The sequence below is a fragment of the Rhododendron vialii genome, chromosome 7a, assembly GCF_030253575.1.
Source record: "Rhododendron vialii isolate Sample 1 chromosome 7a, ASM3025357v1".
In the NCBI taxonomy this organism is placed as follows: domain Eukaryota; kingdom Viridiplantae; phylum Streptophyta; class Magnoliopsida; order Ericales; family Ericaceae; genus Rhododendron; species Rhododendron vialii.
Genome location: NC_080563.1, coordinates 27,751,780 through 27,776,108, shown reverse-complemented (window position 1 = coordinate 27,776,108; position 24,329 = coordinate 27,751,780).

Below are 24,329 nucleotides of genomic sequence, written 5' to 3'. Positions count from 1 at the left end.
AAACCCCATGTGATAAAGTACATAATATTCTATTATGAAGAGTACTTAATAGCCTTTAAAGCCTAAGATTCTCCTAAGTACTCTTTTATTATTTTATATTGGGGTTTTGTACCCAATTGGATTAATTTATTGGGGAGTTGATCTTCTTAGAGTACATTAGTACACTAGTTTATTTATTTAAAGGGACATGTGCCTAATTGGATTTCTTTAATGGGATTTTGGATTTAGAAAATCTAGTACCTTGGTACTTTCTTATTCTTTCTTGTTATTATAGGTGTCTATATATATATATATATATATATATATATATATATATATGTAGTGTACTTGTGAGAGAGAGAAAGAGAGAGAGAGAGATTGCCGAGAGAGAGAGGGAGAGATTGCCGAGAGAGAGAGGGAGAGAGAGGCCGAGAGAGAGGGAGAGGAGAGAAAGAGCCGAGAGAGGAGAGAGAGGGAGAGAGAGAGAGGAGATTTGATGTGTACCTTGATCTTTGATCTTCTTTGTACTTCAAATCCATGGGTGAATCTTCCTTCCTAGCTAGGAAACTAACCCTCCATTGTCCTCCATTGTACTTCTATGATTTGTTTAAACACCAAATCTTGTACGACTAGTCTTCTTGCCCACCAAATCTTCCATAATCCCATCCAAGGTACACAATCTAGCCATGCAAGCCTACCATTTAGCCTTTGATCTTCCAACCAACCTATTGATGGGCCATTATGACACAATCCTAGCCTTTGTCAGCCTAAGATTTGACTACAAGCTAGACCTAGGTTGTAATTACCTAGATTCACCTAAAAAGCCTAAGATCTTACTTGATTCTATAGCCTTACACCTAAGATATGATTGGACAAGGCATGGCATGACATGTGAGGTGATTTGATAACTTAATGGAGCAAATCCATGGAGGATTTGTAGAGAGAGAGGGCCGGCCATGAGAGGGGAGGGAGAGCCCAAGGTTTTGCCTATAAATAGCAAGCTATTCCAAGCATTCAACTCACACCTTCACCTAGCAACTTCTCTCTCTAGAAAAATTTGTGTTCTTTTTTTGTTCTTTCTTTTGTTCTTCTTGTTCTTGAGTTCTTCTTGTGTTCTTCAAGAAACTCATCCAAGACCGCCACTAAACCGCCACCCGACCACCCTTCGATCCATAAAGTAGAGTAGTGTTAGTCAAGAAGAAGTTTCGAGAGAAACTATTCTCTTTCGAAGCTCCCGAAGGCATACCTTAGGAAGTTACTCCGTCCGACCACCGACTAACCTTCCGTAGCTGACTACCGCCAAGAAGTAAGGTAGGATCCCATATACACTATCTCTAAGTATATGTAGAATCCCTTGCCCCTAACTCTACGTATAGAACCGTATGTTAGAAAGTAGAATGTCTTTACTCTTTATAAACATGTGTTGTTTTGAACTTTCGACAAAAGAGGAAAGAATGGATTTTTGAAAGATAGAACTTATTGTTTGTTTAGAAGTATTTGTATTTTGATATTTAAGATGGTTATGAGCATGCATATATGAATTGCTTGTATTACTTGTGGTGTGATAAAGCATAAGTGATTTCACTCCAAGGGCGTCCGTACATGTGGCATTGTGCTTTGAATAAGCATAAATGATACACTCCAAGGGCGTCCGCACATGTGGCGTTATGCTATAAGTGGTGATTGAGCGTGATAAGTAATATAGAATTGGATGATCTTGTTAGAATGATTCATGCTTATTTTTGTCCTACCGCGGAGTTTCTGCATGTAAACGAGACACGAGAACCGAGAAAGTAGAAACATAACACCTAGGGTGTGGTTAATAAAGGGAAATGTTTTCCGAGGAAGGAAATATTTTGAAACTACATTATGACCGGTTTTGGTTGCATAATGTGGGTGTGTGTGTGTGTGTGTGTTCCAATGGGAATCCGGGAAAGCAGAACCATTGTGAGGTTGTGTGTGTTCCAATGGGAATCCGGAAAAGCGGAACCATTGTGAGGTTGTGTGTGTTCCAATGGGAATCTAGGAAAAGTGAAACCATTGTGAGGTTGTGTGTGTTCCAATGGGAATTCGGGAAAAGCGAAACCATTGTGAGGTTGTGTGTGTTCCAATGGAGATCCGGAAAAGCGGAACCATTGTGAGGTTGTGTGCGTTCCCATGGGAACTCGGAGCGGCGGAACCATGGTGAGGAATGGCTTGGTTATCCGCGGTACGGAGCCAATGCAATTGTGTGCCAATGGAAACCCGGGACGGCGGAACCATTGTGAGGATACTCGAGAACCCGGAACGGCAGAACCGAGGTTGGGTGTGTTTAACAAAGTTGTTTTTGAAAGGTTGATTTGTAAATGAAAATGTTGACACAGTCTACGATGAGTCACGTAGGAAAAACACGGAAAATCTTGGACACCAACGTTGATTGATATTCGAATATGGATGTGTCATTGTTAGTTTTGTATATACGTATCATGTGAAAATCGATGTTTCAGTATAACCTGTTGTTTGTAAGTTATGGGTTAGCGGTATGGGTTTGTTCTGCTGAGCTTTTGTAGCTCACGGTGTTGCCTTTTTGGTGACCCTGACATATTATATTGGTGGTGACGCCGGTATAATGTCTCAGACCTCATAGATGAACAGGGTGAGATGTACACCTTGGAGGCTTTTGGAGCTGAGGAGCTGGCTAGGATGGAGGAGCAGGTGGAGCTGTAGTTAGGAACCCTAGAACCCCCTTCATTTGTGTAAATATTGAACTCTTATGAGAGTTTTGCTGTAATAACGAGCCAGACTCCATTTGGTTTTATCAATAAAATGTTTATTTAACGTACCCAAAATTCGGGGCGTTACACCTTCATTGGGGTTTGCCTCTTCGTCTTCAGACTTTGAACTTTTCGTCTCAGTTGATCGGTTAGCCAAATAAAAAAGGAGCGGTTCCTCTATCGCTTTCTTTAGATCAGAGTCAACGTTGATTTCATACATCCTCAGAGTCTAAATTGCAACAGCTAATAAAATATTTATATGCTATACTTAGGTACGATGCCGCAGAGTTACAAAAGTAATAAATAAGATAAACGTTTAACTATCTAACTTTACGCTCTCGAAAAGTGATCTACCCAATCTACCCAAGGCCATGAGTCTGAACCAAAAGCTCTGATACCATGTTGTAACGTCCCGATTTTCGGACACGTTAATTAAATCATTTTCAACTGATTTAATAATTCATAAAACTAATATATAAGAAATGAAATTTTATTAAACAGAGTTTAGCAGCAGAAACCTCATATACCAAATTCAAACCTACTTAATTGTCTTAGAAACCAACAAAATGAAATAGAGTTTGACAAATGTGATAACACTTATGAAAATTTAAATAAAAGTACGTCAAATTAACGAAGCTTCTAAGGGTATGGCCTCCAAGGCTCAACAAATTCCCCTTCCTCAGCTGGGAGGTCTTCACCCTGGTACGGATCGTCTTGCAACGGATTCTGCTCTTCGATCTTTTGATTACCTGGCATGAAACGCCAGCCCAAAGGCGCACTATAATGAGTTTTGAAACTCAGTAGATAATCTCAACCCTACTAACCCCTTACCTTACATTTAGCAGATCAACAATATAATAATTCATGATACACAAAAGGTACAAATTAACAGCACATCGTCATTTTCTTTACTATCCATCGACTTACATGAAATCTAAGGATCCTCTCCACAAGGTCCTTTCCTCCCACATCCACCAACTTTGACCGTCCCATAGAATAACTCTCCATGACAACTCAGCATTAGGGGTCACACTATCTTATTATTAGGATCCTTTACCATCTCCCAACTCTACACACTGGGTACTTTACCATACCCATACTCTACACACTGGGTACTATACCGTATTCAGGGATCCTTTACCGTTTCCCAAAATACTGTACCTGAAGTCCTTTACCGTTCTTCAAACACAAACTAGGTACTGTACCGCATTTAGGATCTTTTACCGTATCCCAAATACTATACCCGGAGTCCTTTACCATCCTCCACACACACACTGGGTACTGTACCACATTTAGGATCCTTTACCCTATCCCAAATCCTGTACCCGGAGTCCTTTACCGTCCTCCACACACTCTGAGTACTTTACCATACTCAGGGTCCTTTACCGTTCCCCAACTCAACTAAAGGTACTTTACCATACCAGAGTCCTTTACCGGCTCCCAACATCCTCAAACAACTTTAAAAATTTTATCCTTTACTTATCCACGTCTATATGTTCACTACTTGAAACCACCCATGAATCTAAGTGCATTCTAACACGTACAACAGGATACAATCACTAACAGCTCAATTCATAACATGATACATTTCAATGAGATAAAAAGTACATATCAAATAATATTGTGCGATTAAGTAAACACATAATATTTTATGATTGGGCCGATGCGTTTAAGGTTCGTTGAACAAGTAATTTAATTATAGTTTTTATTAATTTCAAAGGTGTTGTTAGCGATTTCGTAGGCTTAGCTTTGTTAACATACTGGAATAAGCTCTTAGGAACTAAAGTATAATTATCGAATCATAAATTTGATCCATTACAGTAACTTACAGTATAAAAATCTATTGGTGCAATTTTATTAGTTAAAGGTTACTATTACTAAAAATATTATTTTATATATATATATATATAAGGCTTGATTGTTATTTGACTTGTTCACAAACATTAACTCTCATCTATTGATAACAGGAGTACAATAATCATAGCATGCATTTATTTATTCTACTAAAAAGAAGTCGACCCCATAGTTTAGGTTCAAATTGAGAACTAAAGTATAATAAGGAGACAAACTGCAATTTAAGAACATTATGCTTAAAACCAAAATGTGTATGCACATTGGTGCATTTTGTATTTCCAGAAAATAGAGTATTCTCGATTTCCATGATTTCCGATGCATGCGTGCAATTTCTCCCATTATCACTTACTTAAATCTACATATAGGAATTATTTTATACTTAGGAGAAAGTAGGGAAGCGATTATGCTACCTTTAATCTGGACAAAGCGATTCGGTGGAGTCCGGTGGGTTTTCGTTTGGCGGCAAAAGATCAATATTCTAGCAGCAAATTTGGACTGGAATAACTTGACCAAAACTCTGCTGTTTTGGACAATTCTTCTATCTAACGCGAAGATATTGAAACGCTCTACAACTTTTGTGAAGAAGTCTAAGCCCGAAAACCATTCGAACTAGGAGAAAAGTGGAAGTTTTCATAAGTCCTGAGTGCTGTCTGGAAACAGAAATCCGAAAATTTCACTGAATTTTGGATGGCGATAACTCTATCAATCTTTGACCGTTTTGGGTGATTCTTAGGTTGAAATCGAAGCTCTCGACGCCCTCTACAACATTTATGAAGAAACTCAGGCCTAAAAACGTCATTAACAAGGAAGAAAAAGGCCATGAACAGAAGTACGTGATATGGACGAAAAACGAAATGGTGTGATCAATCTTTTCTTTTTTTTTCTTCTATTCTTCTTTTTCCAGATTTCCTCTCTCTCTCTCTCTCTCTCTCTCTCTCTCTCTCTCTCTCTCCTGAATAAAATGGAATGGGAAAGATGGGTTTGATTTTGTAGTAGACCTGGAGTAATATAGAGGGAGTAGTGGAGGAATGTAGGAGAGTGGGATGTTATAGAGATTAGAGAGAGATATAGTTTAAGAAGAGTTCAAAAGGGAGTGGATAAGTGAAAAGATAGAGATAGAGGGAGAGATAGGTGAGGGATGGGTAACCAAATCCCATAAATTGTGGGATGGTTACTAATATCTATTTTATAGATATATAGACACACTAATATATAGTTACAAGCTAATTAATAATGTATAAGCTAAACTAATTTTAATCACCAAAAATTAATCTAGGTTCTAGTTTAATCTAATTACACTTTTAAATAATTAAACGATTACTATAGACTATTTGATTAAAAAATAATAATTTCTTTATTCGAAAAAAATAGGGCAAAAATCCGGGTCGTTACTAAACGGGCCAAGTCAGGTTTGGGTATGATTTGACCCATATTTGACCCAATCTATTTCAACCCACCTAATATTAACCCGTCCAGACAACCCACAACCCAATTCAACCCGCCCAAATCCATCCATTTGCCACCTCTAGTTGTGGGTATTGACTTTAGAGGCGAATGATTCGAATTTGGTTGGTTGTTGGGTTGATAGTAAAGGATACGTTAGTTGCAAAGTGTTTGGTGGGTCATCCCTCTTGCTCGTAAACTCGGCTCTTCGAAGCCTCCCCAGCATCCACAAATTCATGTAACGACTCGCACTAGCTGTCCTACTTACCCTTAGTCTAACCACGTGGCTCAAAAGGTTAACCTCAAGTTATATAGTAGTTGGTCAGAATCACTTATATGTCATATTTATTTCCTAAACTTTTTCAATGTAGGACAGCTGCCCAAGGGGTGGGTTCTCACAATCTCCCCCATTTAGGATCGCAACGTTCTCGTTGAGCCTCATGGTCCATCACTTCCACCCACCAAGCGACGTGAGACAAGTACCCGCTCAAGCATATCAAGCTCCTCAAGTTTGTCTTATGTGGGACATGCCCAATGTGAGAACCCATTGTCCCACATCAGGGAAATGGGATGAAATATAAGTATTCGCCCACCAACTACTATATAAATTGAGGTTAATCTTTTGAGTCACGTGGTTAGGCTAAGAGTTAAGCAGGTTAGCTGGTACGGATTGGGATACCCAAGCACGACAACCACCTCAAACTCTTCACTTGTCGAACCCACCTAAGCACGTTTTCTTGAGGGACCTGCCTCACACTTCCGATTGGTGTCGGCTCTGATACCACCTGTAACGACCCGTGCTAGTTGATTTATTTACCTTTTTTTAACCATGTGGCTCAAAAGATTAACCTCAGGTTATACAGTAGCTGCTCAGAATCACTTATATATCATATTCATTTCCTAAGCTTTCTCGATGCGGGACAACTGTTCAAGGGGTGGGTTCTCATAGTCTAACCTTCATCAGTGACACTGATGGAGGATCTTATCTATTTCTCTCAACTCTGATCCAAGTCTCAGGAGGATCAAATCTTATGAGATCGCGAAGTTTTAAGGAGGTTTGGGGTTTTCCCTAACAAATAAATGGCCAGATCTGAGGCGGCTGCCCCAGCGACATTTTAGGTGATCGAAGTTTTAGTTTTTCATTTTATTTTCAGTTTGTTGTTGTTTATCTCTATTTATGGAGATTTTTGTTCCTTGTGTGCAACTTCTCCATCCTCTGTAGGTATTGTTTTCCTATACTTGGTGAGATCCTACCTGTTTGCATGAGAAAATTATTGGCCCAATCAGAAGGGGACAGGTGGTCATTTATGTTGCATTGCATGGAATGCGTAAGGAGTGAATGCATTGGATTATGATACGTTTAAGAGGATGACATCGTTCTAAGCTAATCCAGTATCCTTTTGATGAGCAGTTAAAAGGAAAAGTAGTTATTGCCAGGTGTCACTCAAGGAATGAATAAGGAAAGTAACTACCCAGTTTGAAGTAGAGGAAAATAGATATTGTTTTATTTTCCTTAAAAAATGCAAGTGGGGCAGTTATGCATGAGCACGATCAAGGGAGTTGAAGGGAAAACTGCCCAATCCAACCATGATGGGAATAAAGAGAGTGAAGATGTAGAGACCCGTATTTTACAAAAATGGTTTAAAGGTTTTATAAATGCTAAAGTAGTGCATAAATAAGAAATTTGAGAGTTTATTTGATTTGGGGTTTAAATGATAGGATTGTTAGTTGCGGAAGTGAAAGTGTGATTTGTATATGAGGTAATATATATATGTGGGTGTGTGCGTGTGTGTAGGGGATCAAAAATCCCATCTCACTCTCTCTCTCTACCTCTCAACTCTCCCTCCCTAATCTCTCTTTAACCTTCTCTCTTGAAACTCCATCTCGAAACCCAAAACTCATGGCAATCAACCACCATTCCACTACCTAGACGTGATTTCAAGCTTATGGTTCAATGGATAGAGCTCAGGGAGGAGTATTCATGGGGGATTCCGAGTTGGAAAGCTAGGGCTTGATTGTTGGAGCTCGAACTTCGATCATTGATCATTGAGGTAGGGATTTCTTACTCTCTCTATGTGTTTATGAGTTGATTGTGGGCTTAGATCGTGCCTTAATTCGTTGTTGTTGTTGGGGTTTTGCCTTTCGAGATCATCCTAGGTTCATTTGGTATTCGTCCTATAGATTTTCGTTTAGAACCTAGTCGGTGGTGTGTCGTGGAGTTGTTGTGGGTTTGGTATGTGATGTAGGGTGTTGCCATAGACTTAAGGGAAATAATGTGGACTTAAAATATATATATATATATATATATCAATGTACAATGGGATATGTTTCGAGTTTGTATTATATTGTGTGATGACAAATGGAAGGATGTGACTTTGGAAAGTGTCGTCTTCTTGTATATGGATTGATAACGCATGTGTGTTTATGTGAGTTATGAACTTTGAATTGAGGGTCCTACAACGCAAGGTGTGGTAATGCGGAGACTCTAGTAGTCCCGCAACGCAAGGTGTGGTAATGCAGAAACCCAGGTGGAGAGAATTCACTGTAACGTAAGGGGTGATAATATGGTTGAATATCTTGCATGATGAAGGAAGTTATGATTGGTTATAGAAGTTCGTGTTGTTGTTTGAGTTGTTTGTTGCTTGAGATGGTAATTGTCAAACAAAGGAATAAATGATCGATTTTATCGAAGTTTTGAAAAGAAAGGAATTTAGTTTTGGAAAAAGGATTTTTATGAAAAAATCCTTTGGTATTCCTAAGCGAATCAACGGTTCCGGTATTTGGACACAAATCAACGGATTCCAGTATTCAAGCGAATCAACGGAGCTTGACCTATAAAGGTCGAGAATTTTCACAAGTTGTTTTGGCAACCAAAGAGGAATGTTTTCTTTTTATGAAAAGAGACTTGATGTTAAATGGTAAGAAATCCGGAGATTAATGGTGGCATTCACTTGTGAGGTCTTAAAATGGTTTGAGAAACTATTGTGGGTTATTTAGATTGATATGTGCTTAATGCGGCTCCTAGTTGATGTATAAATGATTAGGGATATCTTTAAGGCGTATTGAATTCCCTAGTCATAGTCCATCGGCTCATTATGGTGCCCCTTTGTATCTCTTACATATTTATTGGAAAATCATCTATTCTCATTGCATGTTTCATCACATTTACATATAGCTTGGGTATAGAATTCTCTACTGGGCTAGTGTACCTCAACCTATCATTTTCAGGTACATCTCAAGGACCTTGACGTGGAGAGCATGGTGTGCATGCTTGATCCCATCTCTTTTAAAAGCCGCCCGAGAAGTGATTTCATCGTCTTTTGTATGATCTCTCGGAAAGATGAAATTGTAAATTCATTTGAAGTCTTTTAATTTCAGATATTATGTAACCTCTAAATTTACTCTCTGTAACTAGCTATGAAATTTGGGCCGTAGTGCCAATGTTGTAATTTTTTAAACTTGGGGATTTAGTTTGTAAATGATCATTTTGGGAACTCTCTTTGGGGTTTTATCTGTAATATGAGAGGATCATTTATTGAAATGGATTATTTATTTTATGTTGAAAATCCAGGGCATGACAAATTGGTATCAGAGCGTTAGGTTTGAATACCTAGAGACCGTGGGGAGACTTAGTCTCATGGGTTCAAAAATCATTTCATATTTTAACAAAAACATGCGTGTGCTTGCATGACCAACGTGTGATCATCGATGTAGCATTGTATCTATGTTCATGTGGATTGGTGGAATGTTGTTGACCTGTGTCAAAAGAAAAGAAGAGAGTTTGGCATGTGCGTAGTGGTTGTGACAGCGTTTGTTGCTATTGTTGTAGTTGCTGTTAGCTGTCTTGTTCTCAGATTTTATGTGGTAAGGTGCCCTTTTAGATGAGCCGAAAAGCCATGAAGGATTGCGGTGCATGGTTGTGTGTAGCTCCGAGGCCTATATGCAAAAGCTGATATCTGTTAGTATATGATAGAAGTACTAGACTGTTAATAAGATTTTATGAGCTAAGTGTTGGATTTGCTTTATTTGAATTGTGTGGATTATGTATCAGGCATTAATTGCGTTAGTCAAATCTTATGTGATGTAAGCCGCATTGAGTGTAAGTATACGAAGGGCAATATTTCTTTTTTGCGTCACAGAAACCATAGTTTGTCCGGAAAGAGAGGACCATAGCTAGCAGGTGAGTTAGCGTGTGCCTTGCATGTGTTGGAAAAGGGTATGACTTCTTGTGATACTAATTGTGGTTAGCTGTTGTTATCGTAGACATCCGAGATGACGACTGTGAGTATAGGTAAGGTGAGTTGAGCCCACATAGGGAGCTATATGTATCTGAGGTGTTGATTTAGGAAGATGAAAGTTATAGGTAGAGTGTCAGGATACGGTATGTGTCTTCTGGATACCCAGGCAACTACCGATGAGATCCAGTTAGAAGAGGCGCTTGATCACCGCTCTTTTTAGATGGAAGTCTCGGAAAGTCAATTGGACATTAGGATTATGTATAGGGGCTAGATCTCTAGGCTTGAGAAGAGTTATAGTGTTGTAGTCGTCATTTCTGAGGTGAATGTCATGATGGTGTCATTATGGCAGATTGATAAGGAATAGTGAAGATATTGTTTAGTGAGAGGGACAACAAGACTTGAGGTGAACTATATTGATGTGACTTGAGCCGAATGATTGATGTAAGTGTGTGGTGAGAGACTTATCTGAAGTAAGGCCGATATGAATGTGAACTATTGAGACTGACAATGAGGTGAAGTATAAATGGTGTCCTGAGTGGAAATGGTAGGAACCTTGTAGGGATAGGCATGTGACGAAATAGTATGTCGTAAATTGAAGGATCAGAGTGTAGAGATCGTGTGTGGAGTGTAATCGGGTATGTAGCTAGACTAATGACAGTATAAGACGTGTTCAGGTGTGCCACTGAGATGATGAGTTTGTTTAAGAAAGATTAAGAGATAATAGTGATAGCAGAGATGGCGGTGGTAATGAAAGTTGTTGTTCTTAAGGTTGAGCGTAGAAGTGGCGAATGCCCTTGAGGGATATTTAGGTTGACATGATTATTTGGTTGAGAGAAAATTGTGAGCTGTGAAACGCATAGTGAGTGGAACTGTTAGAGATTATTGGTGCGAGTGAGATTGATTCTTAAGTAATGAAGTAGTTAGAGTTTTAGAATATAACGAGAAGTATAGACATGTTGTTAGGTTGTAATGTTGTTGGAATTGAAGAATAATTAGAGTTGATAATACATGTATCTGTGATGTGATATTTGAGATTATGAATTTGGGAAATATGTGATTTGCTTTGACTAAATGAATGGGAATGCTTGAGATTGATAAAGTGAATAAACATTGTGTGAAACATTACGAGATTGAAAAGAATAAGATAACTGTTGGGCTTTTTAAAGTCGCGAATTGTGAAGTGTTAGATACTTGATGAGTCCGTTGGACACGGAGTGAGTTTGTTAGTGCGTGAATGTGTTTGGTGTCATGTAAGCTGTTAAATGGTACGGTTGGTTTGTTAGGAGATCTCGTGTATGAAATTTGTTGCTATTTAGCTTAAACCTACATGTTTGACTTGTTATGTAGTCTCAATGCGTGAAGTTTGCTTTTGTTATACGATGTAGAATAAGCAATGAAGCATATGTAACGCCCCTGAATTTTGGTCAATAAAAATTTTGTCAATATTTGAATTTTATTTGAATTACTTATTTTCTCTTGAGTGGCTATATGATTTCTTGTTAATTTTCGTCGTAGTTAAATTTTGGTCTCGACTAGAAACCCTACTTGACCAATTTAGTTAGTTTCTAACCGACTACTTTGAGGAACCGAGCAACCAAACTCACCTAGTTACTAGATGAACCTTTTGGACCTTTTGAACCTTTGCCTTTACCCATTGGTCCATAGTGGTTAGGGTAATCTTTGTCCATTGGACAATAAGCTTTTCATTATTATATTTGACTAAAAGTACATGTAGTCTTTCTAGATCTTATTTTAAGATAAAAAGTACTTGTACTTCTTTTATCCATTGGTTATTAACCGCTAGGGAATTTATTACCCATTGGGTAATAGCCCAATCTTCCAACAAGGTACAAAGTTTTAATTAAATAAATCAAGTATGGATTTTCCATGTGATTTTATGCATTAAAATATTGGAGTATATCTAAACCCTAGATTTCTTAGTATTTTATTGACTAAACTAGTACTTGTACTTTATTATTATTCTAATGGGAAGAATCCTAGCCTTTTATTTAATTGGGGTACTTGGTACCACACCTATATTTAAATATAGGGCTTTTGTCACATGCTTTAAAGGACAACTTTTGATTATTTTAATATAAAAGTTCCCTAGTTACTATTGTCCATTGGACAATAAAAGTTAGGGGATTTATTATCCATTGGGTAAAAGGTTTAATCTTTCAACCAAGTACATGGGTTTATTAAACTAGTCTTTTTCTTAAACCCCATATGATAAAGTACATGTATATATTTTATTATTTAAGTACTTATTAGCCTTAGTAGCCTTTAAGGCCTAAGATTTTCCTAAGTACTCTTTTATTATTTTATATTGGGGTTTTGTACCCAATTGGATTAATTTATTGGGGAGTTGATCTTCCTAGAGTACATTAGTACACTAGTTTATTTATTTAATGGGACATGTGTCTAATTAGGATTGTTTATTGGTTTTTGGATTTGGAAAGAATCTTGTACTTTATACATTTCTTATTCTTTCTTGCATATATATATATATATATATATATATATATATATATAAGTGTACTTGTGAAAGAGAGAGAGAGAGAGAGAGGAAAGAGAGGCCGAGAGAGAGGGAGAGGAGAGAGTGAGCCGAGAGAGGGAGAGAGAGGGAGAGAGAGAGAGGAGATTTGATGTGTACCTTGATCTTTGATCTTCTTTGTACTTCAAATCCATGGGTGAATCTTCCTTCCTAGCTAAGAAACTAACCTCCATTATCCTCCATTGTACTTCTATATTTGTTTAGACCAAATCTTGTACCATTGTCTCCTTCTTTCCAAACAAATCTTCCATAATCCATCCAAGGTATACCATTTAGCCATGCAAGCCTATGGTTAGACTTTGACCTTCCATGAGTGCTTGACAAGTGTCAAAATTGTGAGCTATGGAGAGAGGGGGGGCCGGCCATGAGAGGGGAGGGAGAGCCCAAGGTTTTGCCTATAAATAGAGCCATTCCCATGCCATTCAACTCACACCTTCACCTAGCAACTTCTCTCTCTAGAAAAATTGTGTTCTTTCTTTGTTCTTTCTTTTGTTCTTACTTTGTTCTTGAGTATTCTTGAGTTCTTCAAGAAACTCAACCTAAGCCACCACTAAACCGCCACTCGACCACCCTTCGATCCATAAAGTAGAGTAGTGTTAGTCAAGTAGAAGTTTCGAGAGAAACCATTCTCTTTCAAAGCTCCCGAAGGCATACCATAGGAAGTTACTCCGTCCGACCACCGACGTACTTTCCGTAGCCACCCTACCGCCAAGAAGTAAGGTAGAGTCCCTTGTCCACTAACTCAACGTATAAGTAGGAATTCCTTATCCCTATTCCTAAGTATAATGTAGGTACCATATTTACTCGATGAATATGTAGGTTATTTACCATGTGAATCCAAGTGTTCGTATTTTGATCTTTAAGATGATTATGAGTATGCATATATGAATTACTTGTATTACTTGTGGTGTGGTAAAGCATAAGTGATTTCACTCCAAAGGCGTCCGTATATGTGGCGTTGTGCTTTGAATAAGCATAAGTGATACACTCCAAAGGCGTCCGTACATGTGGCGTTATGCTATAAGCGGTGATTGAGTATGATGAGTGGTATTGAGTCGGATGATCTTGTTAGTATGTTTCATGCTTACTTTTGTCCTACCGCGGAGTCTATGCATGATAACGTGACACGAGAACCGAGGAAGTAGAAACATGACACCTAGGGTGTGGTTAATGAAAGAAAATGTTTTTCGAGGAAGAAAATATTTTTGAAACTACATAATGACCAGTTTTGTGTGGCATTATGTGTGTGTGTTGTGTGCCAATGGGAACCCGGGACGGCGGAACCATTGTGAGGATACTCGGGAGACCGGAACGGCGGAACTGAGGTTGGGTGTGTGCTTGGTTATCCGCGTTACGGAGCCAATGCAATGTGTGCCAATGAGATCTCAGGACGGCGGAACCATTGTGAGGATACTCGGGAGACCGAAACGGCGGAACCGAGGTTGGGTGAGTTAAACGAACGATTTTTGAAATGTTTTGGAAATCGCAATGTGGCCGGACTTGCCCATTGTGTGGTGTGTGTTTTGTGTGCCAATGGGAACCCGGGACGGTGGAACCATTGTGAGGATACTCGGGAGACCGGAACGGCGGAACCGAGGTTGGGTGAGTTAAACGAACGATTTTTGAAATGTTTTGGAAACCGCAATGTGGCCAGACTTGCCCTTTGTGTGGTGTGTTTTTGTGTGTGTTCCAATAGGGATCCGGGAAAAACGAAACCATTGTGAGGTTGTGTGCGTTCCCATGGGAATCCGGAGCAGCGGAACCATGGTGAGGTATAGCTTGGTTATCCGCGGTACGGAGCCAATGCAATTGTGTGCCAATGGAAACCCGGGACGGCGGAACCATTGTGAGGATACTCGGGAGACCGGAACGGCGGAATCGAGGTTGGGTGTGTGCTTGGTTATCCACGGTACGAAGCCAATGCAATGTGTGCCAATGGGAACCCGGGACGGCGGAACCATTGTGAGGATACTCGGGAACCCGGAACGGCGGAACCGAGGTCGGGTGTGTTAAAAACGAGTTTTTGAAAAGGTGATACGTTTATGAAATGTGGAAAATGTTGACACGGTCTACGATGAGTCGCGTAGGAGAAACAAAGAGAATCATGGACACCTACGATAGTTCGAATAACGGTTGCGGATGTGTTTTTGACATTGTCTTTTGTATCTGTGTATATATGTATCATGTGGAAATTGATGTTTTTATCATAACCTATTATCGTAAGTTATGGGTTAGCGGGTATGAGATTGTCCTGCTGAGCTGTTGTAGCTCACGATGTTACCCTTTGGTGAACCTGGCATATTATATGGGTGGCGACGCCGGTATAATGTGTCAGATTTTGTAGATGATCAGGGTAAGCAGATTACCGTGGAGGCTTTTGGAGCTGAGGAGCTGGCAAGAATGGAGGATCAGGAGGAGCTGTAGTTAGGAACCCTAGAACCCCTTCCATTTGTGTAAATATTGAACTCTTGTGGGAGTTTTATTGTAATAACGAGCCAGACTCCATTTGATTTTATGAATAAAATGTTTTTTTTAACGTACCCAAAATTCGGGGCGTTACAGCATATGTGGGTATTTGCTATGAGGAGTTACTTTCGTAGTCGGAATCTAATGTATGTCCTTTCTTTTACTAGCCATAGTGAAGCATAAAGTTTGAAGAGAGTAGAATTTAACTCCATGTATATATTGTGTCCTTGCTACTCCTATGTGAGATACGATTAGAGAATTAGAGGCGAAAGGTTTCCAGGATGTGTTAACCCATCGTTGGGAGTGGTTAGTGGCTGGCGGTAAGGAGAATAGTGGATTTGAGAGTTTACATGAATGGTTTCAAGGTTGAGTCGTGTGGAGCTATGTAGAGACGGCATAGCACGATAGAAGTGAGTTTAGTCTTCTAAAGCAGAAATCGATGATGAATCTAAGTGGTTATGTTTGAATGTTAGGTGGACAACGGGGCGTTTGAGGTTTGTGCAAAGTTCATAAGAAATAGTTATGAGAATGAACAAAGTATGAGTTGGGGATTGTGACTGGCAGTTTGTCTTGTGTACGTTTGGTGTCGGTGTCTATCCTTAGTACTATCAATTGAATTGGATCAATGAACAAAGTATGAGTTGGGGATTGTGACTGGCAGTTTGTCTTGTGTACGTTTGGTGTCGGTGTCTATCCTTAGTACTATCAATTGAAGTGGATCAATCGTGAGATGTGTTTACCTTTGGAGTTGAAAAGGATATCAACAGCTTTGAGACATAAGAAGTTCAATTATGGAGAATTGGTGTTAAAAACTGAGCAGAGGGTGATGATCACTATGAAGTCTAATGATTGGATTTTAGGTTTCTTGGTTTTATTACCGTAGAAATTATTCGAGATTTTCTAGATTGGCAGTTGGCATTTGTCACGTCCTCAATTTTCAACATATTTTAGTAATACATTTTAAATAAAGAACCTCGCATATCATACATATTACCCAAAAGAATTCCCATCTGTCTTAAATTACAATTTAAATCCCCACGATCAAAGATTTACAACTGTGGCACTTCGGCCCCAAATATACATAAATGCAAGTACGATCCTGTTTAGAATGTTACAAATGTTTAGTTAAAAGGATTGAGATAATAAGTTACAATTACATCTCTGTTAAAATAAAGTAATACAAAGATGCTAAGTAACTACTTGAGATTAACTTCCAAAAAAAATGGTCTTTCATTCCCAAGCACACATAGCATGCGAGCTATTGTCCAGCATTTTGTCCTGAAAAGAAAGATTAGGTTGAGTTACACTAGCCCAGTAGGAAAACCTTTACCAGTTCTATATGTAAACATGATGAAATGTGCAAGTGAAACGAAGGCAAGACGTACAGCTCAAACGATGGAAAACAAGTGATTTAAGGGTATTCCCAACGTTCATCGTGATCATTCTATCACATGCCTATAGCTTAAGATGTCACCAAGTTCACTCAATGTCAAACAACTCAAATAACCTCGATACAACCCACTATCGCCAATCACCTCCATCGGTATTTCCACCCCTTGCGTTACCGTATAACACCATGAGGATTACCATGTTACCACCCCTTGCGTCACAGTGATCCCTAACAACTCGGGTCACCGTATTACCACCCCTTGCGTTACGGGACTGCCTAAGTCTTCGTATTACCACCCCTTGCGTTACGAGACTTCCTAAATCAATTCCCGACATCAACAACTATTTCCTTACTCGATATACAAGCTATAACCTTCCCGAGACCACAATCATACATGAAATGTGTTACAAGATGTCGACTATTTCACATATATACCACAAATGTTCCTAATTAATCAATCAATCACAAATTGCATCTTATTGACATTTAATTAAGTAAACTATCATTTAATCGTTACCAACGGAGGGCCAACGGTTCAAGAATAACATCCACTACTCATAGGAAGTCAATTAGATAAGCAAAAGATGAGCTAGAAGGTATCCAAAAGGGGTTTAGAAGCGATTGGGGGTTGAAACGATCGAAGGAACACAAAACAGCATCAAAGTTGTCCAGAAAAACAAGGGATATTGATACCCCCGAGTCAGGTATCATTACCTGGCAGGCTGGAAGTCCAGAGACGGATGGGGTATTGATACCCCATTTTTGGGTATCAATACCGCGCTGTTTCAAGGCGATTTTCTATAGTTTGACCGACATTCAAAGCACCAAAGGGGGATGATCCAAGCACGATTTCTACATCATTTCAACATATATACACATAAAAGAGGTAAAGAAATCCCTACCTCGAGACGATAACAAAGATCTCCGAGATTCGAACGAGCCCTAGTTTTCTTGGACTTCAAATCTTCGATTCGGGCTTGACCCAAGGATTTCCAAGCTCTAGGCACGATCGAAAGGTTGGAGGGAGGTTTATTCTTGAAGGTTTTGCAAGATTGAGTGAGGTTTTTGTGTAAGAAGAGGAGAGAGATAGATGATCCGGTGGAGAGAGAGAGAAAGGGACGGTAGAGAGAGGGGGGGAATGGAGAAAAAATGCTCTCCTACATACATACACCCCTATTTATACTCACATATCCTTAAATCACACACTTAATCCCTTAACACTCTATTCTTTCACTTCAATCCCCAAATCAATTAATCACCTATTAAACCACTTTTTCTCGTTATTCCCAATTTTCGACATTTATATGATCTTTAAATATTTTCTGAAAAATACGGGTCTCTACAGTATTGATTAGGAACAAGAGAACATGTAATTCAAAGTTTGGGAAACGAGGGGATATAAGTCATTGAATCTTGGAGTTAGTGTTAGAATTTGAGTGTCTGTGAAGGTTGAGATTTCAGAAGAGCGATTAGAGGTGGGTGTAGTTCTTGGGGACAAATCGATGTGCATCCTAGGCATACAAGATTGACCATTGAGTAGTAGGAGCATATCATTAGATTGTGGAAATGTGGCATAGGGTTATGTATTGCGATTGATGACTCAGTTGGGCTAGGCTTAGCAAATTTTGAGGACGGAATTTCTTTAAGGAGGGTAGAATGTAGAGACCCGTATTTTACAAAAATAGTTTAAAGGTTTTATAAATGCTAAAGTAATGCATAAATAAGAAATTTGAGAGTTTATTTGATTTGGGGTTTAAATGATAGGATTGTTAGTTGCGGAAGTGAAAGTGTGATTTGTATATGAGGTAATATATATATGTGGGTGTGGGTGTGGGTGTGTGTAGGGGATCAAAAATCTCATCTCACTCTCTCTCTACCTCTCGATTCTCCCTCCCTCATCTCTCTCTCATCCGACCCACGGCAATCAACCTCCATTCCATTCTCTAGACGTGATTTCAAGCTCGTGGTTCATTGGATAGAGCTCGGGGAGGAGTATTCATGGGGGATTCCGAGTTGGAAAGCTAGGGCTTGATTGTTGGAGCTCAAACTTCGATCATTGATCATTGAGGTAGGGATTTCTTACTCTCTCTATGTGTTTATGAATTGATTGTGTGCTTAGATCGTGCCTTAATTCATGGTTGTTGTTGAGATTTTGCCTTTCGAAGTCTGAAAATTCGCTGAAAAATTCTGGGGTATTGATACCCCAGCCTTTTCTGGACAACAGTCGTTCAGGTATCAATACCTCATTTTGGGGTATCGATACCCCCTTGTTTTGCTAGACAGTTTTGACACGTTTTGCTCTTCTCATGCTCGTTTGAACCCCGATCACCTCGAGCACTCTCTAAACACCTTTGAATCACTTCTAAGCTTGATTGTTCGTACCTCGAAAGATTCATTGACCAATCGGTTTCCTTGGGCTCTCGTTGTAATATAGAAAAGTGTAGAATTAAATGATTAGGGTGTTCGTACATCATTTATGCATCTGGTTGATTGAAGTAGATATTGTAACATGTCTCAATGAACGATATAGACTTATTAAGCGCTATGGCGTGATGTAGTGATTGGTGGATTGGTGGACGTACCATGGAGTCGTTATTAAACATCGTAAGCTATAAGGTATGACGTGGGTGCTTGGGTGGTCGATAGAGGTTTGCCTAGTGGTCCGGAAGAGAATAGGGTAACTCGTATCTTCGTGCTTCGTTTTGATTGATCATCCTAGGTTCATTTGGTATTCGTCCTATAGATTCTCGTTTAGAACCTAGCCGATGGTGTGTCGTGGAGTTGTTGTGGGTTCGGTACGTGATGTAGGGCGTTGCAATAGACTTAAGGGAAATAATGTTGTAGACACCCTAATCCGGACCTCGGAGGATCTTTGAATGCCCTAATGATGAAATAAAGGAAACGGTACCTTGGCAAGCTTGAATAAAGGATTATCTCAGCCCAAAAGAGCTCAGATAAACCTAAAATCAAAAGCCTAAAAGCCTAGAAAAGCCCTGAACAGAACCTAGAATACCGCACGGAACACTTTTACACCGCGTGGCGTAACAAAACTTATTACGCCATGCGAGGTCATGAGGTTAGCCGCATGGCATTTTGGGTAAAGTTTCGGCTGACTCAGAAAGCTGTCGGCCATGCTCACTTGAGCCACAGCTACAAAAGTGGCTTAGCTGAAAAAGCACTTCTGGCCCACCCAGAAAATACCTCCACCATTTGAATTCAAAATCCTTTGCTCTAGCCTATAAATACACCCCTCTACTCAAGGGAAAAAGCCCTGGCTAGATAACCTCTCTCTCTCTTCTTGCCTTTACACTTACTCCCTATTTCCAAGCCTTGAGAATGCTATTCCTAAAAGATATTCTTTAAGCACTTTGCTCCATTTTTCTCCTCACCATCAAAGTTAGTCTCTTATTAACTTTAAGACCACACGAGACCACATCTACCAAAACACCCAACCACCACCCACACCCATACCTATCTTTTTTCACCCGATCTCATCCACCCACATCATTCATCATCCGCTGTCATTTCTGGCCATCCACTCCCATTCAAGCTCAAGATCAAAGGTAAAAAAAAACCAAGTTTCCTTGGGCTAGGCCTTGTCCTGGCCGTAAGGGGGCCTTCCCTGTCATCAGGCTTAACCCCTTTTGGTTAAGTTTTGACTTAAAAATCATTTACAAAAAATAAAATAGCCACTGTGCTGAAGATACCATGCCGCGCGGCGCTTTGATTCGTCGCACGACATAGTATGTTCAAGCACATGGCCTTTTGTTAGTTACTACCTTCTTCTTCAAACTGTCTAGGTCATGAACATTCTTCGTTAAGCTTGTTTTTTTGTTGTTGTTGATATGTCTGTCATTAGCGCTCTCAGAACAAGACCATATCTACAAGCCATGTTTTATCTTCTAAATAATGTTTTCTTAATCATCTCAAGCAATTAAGTAGGTCAAAAGTTGTTTTACGTCCAAGGCTTCAAGAAATGGTACTATTCCGAGACGATCCAGTGTTTGTATAATTTTTGATGTTTCTGAAAAACGGCGCACATGGTTTATGATATGCGGGGCGATGTTCTAGATGCTAATGACAGTCTGGTAAAAAGATGAGTACCCCACACGGCGTATTGTGATGCCGTGCGCGGTATTATGGTATGCCATATGATGGGTGGCCATAGTCCAGGTAGTTTGTTGAGTAGTTCTTTCTTCTTTTCTTTTGGGCATCATACTTATCATTCCTGTACAGTAAGCACCACGTACACGTCAACGTGATATATTTTCCCATGTTCCTTCCCCTTTTTCTTGTTTATTAAAGAGTTCCACTTTTTCAAAAAGATTTATGAAAGTTTCCCCTTTGAAAATGTTTAGTAGAGACCGATTTTACCGAGCAAATGGGGTGCTTTTCAATAAAACCTTCCCCGTTTGTAACATGGCTCCCGAACCCAAAATCTCGACGTTATGGCTAGACCAAAAGCCTTCTTCAAATGAGTTCTCGGTTACTCAGATTATCCATCTCAAAAATCCAGGTGGCGACTCTTCGAGCGCACGCCAGGCGGGCAGCCCACAGTGGCAACTTTGCTGGGGACTTATTGCATTAATCAAAATTTGGGAATTAATACATAAATGAACAATCTTTCGAAAGTCTGTCAAAACAGTACACTCCACGCTGCTGAAGAACGAAAGGGTAACGTAACAGGATCTCATAACTGACCAATCCAAACTGGGCTTTCATTATTGTTCGCTCATGTAGTTTTCTCCAAAGTATTGATTAATGGAGTGAGCCAAGCTTGAAAAGGGCATTTTCAATATCTTTTGGAAGAGGAAAACTCTTTTGTCATGTACACTCTGCACCGCACAAACCTCGCCAGTGTGTTTCGGCAATCTTGCCCGGTTCGTCGGCGACAAGCTCTCCCGAGATGCCTTGCGACCCTCGACGATGATGAGCCATCGCACTGTTCGACCACTGTCTTGCAATACACTTGACAATGGGAAGTACATCTTGGCTCTAGTCCGAGCAACCCTGTTGAGACCCAAATCGGCCTTTGCACTTGTATATAACCATAGAACCATCCCAACTAAGACGGGAACCCGTGGTTAGGACTTATGTGATATATCCTGTTTATGTGCTTCTCATTTCTGTACATGCATATCATTCATGCATCATTGCATTCTGCAGGCTAGAGGATAAGGTTCCCTTAGCATTCGGTCCGTCTAGGAGACTATAAATCTATGGAGTTTGAGATACCTCTGGTGTTTGCCGTGCCCAAACGGCTCCCTTGATCTAGGACTAACCTTAAGTGCGTGTGTGTGTGTGTGTATCTGGATTCCAGCGGTCATATTGCTCTACCTCAGATGGTCAAGATAAAGAAATTGGCTCTAGTTCCGAAGCATTCAGAATTTAACCTGCCTGACAGCACTACCCAGATTGTTGGAAATCTTCTGTACAAATACCTTAGGTGAGGTCCGGATCGCTGTAGGTCTTAGGCTTAGTTTCTAGGAGGCACGAAGAAAAGTAGGACAAGTACCCGTGATGAGTTGAGAGTTTCCCCTTTTGCTTTGCTGCCAGTTCTGAAACATTGGTCGTCCACGAGAAGAGGCTGTACCCAGTTGGTTTTGTCCGCTCTAAAGACTAGTTCGCATAGACACCCTGGAAGGCACTCAACTATTTGAAGTTCCAACAGCACGAGAAGAGCAACCGCCAATAGAAATATTACAAGAACCTTTAGTAGAAGTGCTACCCGAAAATCCCTTACCAATGGCTGATCAAGGAAATGGGGTAGAAGAGTTTAGGCAAAACATGGCTGCTTTGGATACCCAACTCAACAGTCCATCGCCAATGTCGATGTGCAACTCAAGGCTTCTGTTGCATCCATGAAGAATGACATGATCATGGTAATGGAAACCATGTAAGAAATCAGTGATAAGCTTCAAACCAAACCTTCTCCACAACATGAACAGCCCAAAGAAGAAGCACCAGTTACCGATCCTAAGTTGGCTGCTCTTATTACTAAGATTAGCAAGCTAGATGAGTTAGTTCATGAAACTAGGCGACTTGGGAAAGGAGAAGTCAACATGAACAAGCTGTGCTTATTCCCGAACACCAAATTGCCGAAAATGTTCAAAGGCGTGGACTTTGCAAAGTTTGACGGCACTGGTGATCCAAAAGCACACCTTCAAGGATATGTTGTCTCTCTCACCAAGCGAGGAATTGAAAAGGAAGGTATGGCGCAACTATTTCATGAGTCTCTATCCGGTCCCGCCTTGTAATGGTTCCTTACTCTCGAGCCATCCAAGAAAAGGGCTTAGGAAGATGTTGGGACAGCCTTTGTAGTCCAATATGACTTCATTGTTGATCTAAAAATGACCACAAGAGAGTTAGAGAGCACTAAGATGGGTGAGAAAGAAAGGTTCGCTGACTTTGTAAAACGCTGGAGAGCCAAGGCCGCTCAAATGCAAAATAAGCCGGATCTCAAGGAACAGATACGAATCATAACAAAGAACTTGCCAAGCTCCTTTGCCCCATACATGGTTCTTTCCCAAGCCGCCACAAACTTCGAAACTTTCTATGACTCTGGGTTGGCTGTAGAGGAAGCTTTGCAAGACGGTACCTTGGAGAAAAAGGAAACGGGGTCGAAATCCAAAAGAGCATATTCCGGCAACAGCAACGTTCTTTTCGGAAATACCAATCAGGCCGGAACCTCATCAGCACCCCCAGATCTACCTTACTTAAAAAGTTCATAGAAATCGGGGTATTGAAACCTCTCTCGCCACCACAAACCATTCCACCAAACCTAAGCCAAAGTGTCTACAGTGAATTCCACCAGATGCTTGGCCATACCACCAACAATTGCATTCACCTTCGTCACGAGATCCACAACCTCATTGACAATAAGGTTATTGACACCCCACCTCCAGATAAACCAAATATCGTCTCAAACCCCTTACCACAACATAACACTCCTCTTTGTATTAACCAAATCACCTTAACCCCGCATTAAACCACCCAAGATTTTGATCCAACCCTCTTCATTACCTCTGATACCGAACCTAAGCCGATTGTGAAAATTCCCAAAGAAATTGCTCTTTGCTTCTTGGGAGAATGGGAAAAAATGTGGGGAGACCTCATTTCAGATTGGGAAGAATTCGAAGTGGCCAACTTTCAGAGGGATGCCGAACCACCATTCGAGCCTGGATGGGAAGTTGATTGGCAAAATGTTTATGCTGACCCACTAGATGGACTTTCTCTATACATGATGTTCAAGGGCTAGAATGAGAACTATCAGATCCCTTAAGAAGTTCCTGAGTGGGAATGGGATCCAACCCCGAATGAATATCAACTTTTAGCCAGGGATGACCCGCTGGATATGTTTTCTCTACCTGCAATGTTTGTTGTGGAATATCAACCTGAGATGTTAGCCTATAGTTGGCTGGAGCCTGTTCCTCTTTACCCAAACTTCTCCTGTTGTAATGAACCCCCAGAGCCTGAAGAAGAAGTGGCCAGTAGTGAGTTTAACCCCATGGATTACATTGTGGAAGGAGGAGAATCAAAACCCTCGGTCACCTTCCCTAAGGATGTTGATGTCACCATGATGAACTTATGGGAAGACGAACTTGGAACCAAAGCAAGACCATGGACTAGCTCCGAAGTTATCAACATAAAAG